The sequence below is a fragment of the Henckelia pumila genome, unplaced genomic scaffold, assembly GCF_033568475.1.
Source record: "Henckelia pumila isolate YLH828 unplaced genomic scaffold, ASM3356847v2 CTG_461:::fragment_3, whole genome shotgun sequence".
NCBI classification, from domain to species: Eukaryota; Viridiplantae; Streptophyta; class Magnoliopsida; order Lamiales; family Gesneriaceae; genus Henckelia; species Henckelia pumila.
Genome location: NW_027331831.1, coordinates 9,727,596 through 9,731,615, shown reverse-complemented (window position 1 = coordinate 9,731,615; position 4,020 = coordinate 9,727,596). Strand labels below are relative to the sequence as shown.

General features: G+C 31.4%; 1 long non-coding RNA gene across 1 annotated transcript; it reads right to left on the bottom strand.

Moving 5' to 3' along the window:
• Nucleotides 1-298: 298 nt before the first annotated feature.
• Nucleotides 299-2,642, bottom strand: LOC140872284 (uncharacterized). Its single transcript, XR_012147779.1, has 3 exons — nt 1,913-2,642; nt 946-1,116; nt 299-530 (listed from the first exon to the last, which is right to left on the bottom strand). It is a non-coding gene; the product is annotated as an uncharacterized lncRNA (long non-coding RNA).
• Between the last annotated feature and the right edge of the window lie 1,378 nt (nt 2,643-4,020).

Sequence of the window (4,020 nt, the reverse complement as noted above, 5' to 3'; positions counted from 1 at the left end):
TTGAGAGCGAGAAATTCACCACCATTATCAGTGTAAAGAGTGAGGATGGGACGACCAAAACATTTTTCAACTAGGAACTTGAAACACCGAAACACAGAGAGAACATCCGACTTACGTTTTAAAGGGTAAAGCCAGATATATTTGCTGTAGTGATCAACAAAAATAACATAACATTTATAGCCATCACATGAGGTAATAGGAGATGTCCAGAAATCAGAAAATAAAAGTTCAAGAGGAAATTGGGATGATAGAAAAGAATCATAAAAAGGTAATTTATGACTTTTATTACACTTGCAAGAGTTACAATTAAACTGACGCAACGGAGAATTAAAGGATGACAACGATTTTGACACCACTAATTGGCGCAGGACTCGATCAGATGGATGACCTAAATGATGATGCCAGACAGGCAGAGACACGACAGAGGAAGTAAAAGCCAGTGGTGATGACGATGGACGCTCAGACCAGGAGTAGACACCGTCCTTAAGTGGACCTTGATGGAGAATTGCCCCGGTGCGATGGTCCTTCACCTGAAAAGCAGAGGAAGAGAAAACAACCAAGACGTCATTAGATTTACAAAGTTGTGAAACGGATAAAAGATTCTTCATAATGGACGGCACACACAAGCCATGAGTAAAGTGAAGAGAAGCAGGGTTAAAGTATATTCGTTCTATATAATCTTTTATAAGATAATATATACTTTATTCAGTGGTTAAATTCATGTTTGACTGTAGATATATATATTGGAATATATTCTATATCTTGGAATATATTTTATATTATCTTTTGTATATTTTGTAATTATATTTTTTCTTTTATCTCTTAGGTCTTCTAGTTGTATATAAATATTCTTGTATTCATTCTAATATATCAGAGAAATATTATTCCATCAGTTTCTACATGGTATCAAAGCTCTCTGGCATACGCCAATAAAATTTTCCTAACCCTACTACACGCAGCCGCCGCCGCCCTCTTTCTCCGCCGCGCCGACCGCCGCTGTTTTCCATGGCAACCACCACCAATTCCGCTGCTGCTCCTGTTACTCCGGTCTCTTTCAATGCTGCTGCTTATGCGCCCTTGAAGCTCACCTCTTCCAACTTTCAAGTACTTCGCAATCTAAAAAGTTGTATAAATTACAACATGATGTTACCGTAGTTCTTTAAAACAAACATACACAATAATGCAATCCATCCCTGAAATTAAAATTGTATTCTTAAATTTCCAACATATCAGCTTAATTTTATAAATCGAATGGAATAACAAATATTTTTCGGATTTTAAACTTTTTGGATTATACACAGAAGATTAAAAAGTTATTTCATACTAAAAGTGTACCAAACATACAAATAAATGAAAACCAATAAAGTTCAAGTTTTTATTGATAACAATATCTACAATGAAATTTATTCTTATAAAAAATGCACTGGATGACCAAATCAGTAGAAATTTGTACTTTTAATTTAAAAAATTTACGCACAAATATCCAAGAGTGAATAAATTTATTCAAAATTTTTTTAAATCATTAATTCGTTCAATAATTATGTTAAGCCACACAAACACATTATATCAGATGTTGAGTTATTTTATTGGATACATGCTTAAAATTTTATAATATTAGAAAAACTTCACTAATTAATACATCCTGCAACGTTTGATTGTGAAGAAATTGGTTTAATTTGGATCCTTCGGCCTAAAAGTGATGCACATGATCCTGCAGGCATGAACTAATGCAAGATCGATCTATTTGCTATAATAAATGAGAGACATAAAACCTAATTTTGCAAAACATGACAGCAACATGAAATGCCAATATACCATATTCATATTCAGTTCAAATTGCACATCCAAACAAATAATATTTTAAATTAATCTTTTGATTAGAATAAAAATAAAAAATTAAATAAGAAATTACCATTAAGAGAGACAAGATTCTTGAGACGAAGGCCCCGTTTGGATTTGGTAGACATTTTTTAAAAAAAACATTTTTTTAAGTTATAATTTTTTGATTTTGAAAAAGCTCTAATTTTGACTTAAAAAGTGCTTATTTAAGCAATTTTTTTGCCAACCAAACACTTTTTGGCCTAATTTTTGAAACCAAACGAAGCCGAAGTTTACATGGCTTGAATCCTCCATAGATGATGGCAAACGAAAAAGTCTAGCAAAACAATCCATGAAAGAAAGATAATTTTTTAGAAATCCAATTCCAAAGGAAACTGATTGCAGATTCAAAAATTCAGCGATGACTTGAATTCCCGATAAACAAAAGAGTGGAGCACGACAATCGACGACCAAATCAATAGAAAGTATGCACTTTAAAAAAAAAATTAACAATCTAGCTAGGACGTTATGCTAACCAATCATGAAAAATCGAAAGAAGTTGTGAACATTTGAATGAAATTCAATCATGAATTTCTGGCATCGATCCTTTGTCAACCTAGAGATTTCAACACAAAATGTTAGTAAAAAAAACATTAAAGAGATAAATCTAGCGGGTTAGAAAAATATGAGAATTATAAATACATGAAATAGATACAGGTGAGGACATGATTATGTGACTGCGAAGTAAGAAGAATAATTTGGACAGAAGAGAAAATGAAAATAAAAGAAAGAACTGCAAGATGTCGATGAAGAGAAGCGGAGAATTTGTGTTGTGGGATAACATTGTGGAGAACAAATTAACTGATCTCCCACTATTTAGGGATAAGAATAATATGATTTATTTTTTAAAAAAAATCTCGATTGATGGTCGGTTAAAAAAGAAGATTGAGAAAGTAAGTGGGAAGTTAAGTAATACTTTTGGCATAAAATGTAATATTTTTTAATGAATAATTCGTATAAGAGATCCGTCTAAAAAAAAGACCCTTAAGACCGTCTTATAGGAGTTTTTGTCGAGCAAGAATAACGTGGGCTTTGAACTCCAAATTGGGTGTATGCTATTAAATTTTTAATGAAGTGTAAATTAGTCTAAACATTAATTTGGACATAGTAATTAGTTTAAGGTGTTTATCAATTATTAAATAGTAAGGATAATAATAATTTAATCAAGTATCCAGTTCGAATATGAGTAGAATGCTACCAAACTAGCCTCCATCCCCATTCCCGATTACACCATTATTTAATCGGATAAAAAAAATTCTCTCAATACCCCTCCATATTTAGGTTGGATATCGGATCTTCAAGCGAGTTCCGAGGAAATTATCATCTTTATTTTCATGCCACTAGAGCCGTCACTGGTCGCCAAACAAGTGGGATGGGGTGACCCACCAATTTGATGGGTTGATGTCTCGTCGCGAGTTGCGCATGGCGATCAAATCCTTCAATTTTTTTTAAAAAAATCATAAAATACAAAAAATGATATCAATACTTAATATTTCAAACAAAAAACATTAGCAATGTCGCACAATAGCAATTAGCAAATAATCAAATGTCACAACCAAACAAGTCATACGAGATTTCAATGTCACTGATCATATTTTGAATAAAACCATACACCCAAACAATATTAATAACATAATAGAAATTTACTTAATTATTAAAATATAAATAAAAATATAAGACATAAAAAAACTCATCAGATACTAATACATACTCTAAGATACCGTTTGGTATCATGGATGAGATGTACGATAGATGAATAAAAACATGATGAGATATGGATAAACAAGACATAGTTATGAATAATATGTTGTTTTGCATGTTTTTTATTTTGTAGGATTATTGTGTTTATTATCTTAATTACCATTGTTAATTTCACACAATTTCACTTATATGACATTCATCCTCAACTAATACCATGTGTTGAGAGGTATTTGTCATCAAACCTACATCTAATTTCATACCGGGTCATGAGATATCATTGGGTTAACAAAAAAATGAGAAAAACATGAGATGAGTAAAAATTTGTGTCTCTTCCCACTTTCATCTTATGTATCAAACGCTACTTAAAATTAAAACACTTGATGTAACAATTCACAAAAAATTAATAAAAAATAGAAAAAACATTTTTTTTAAAAAAAAAAC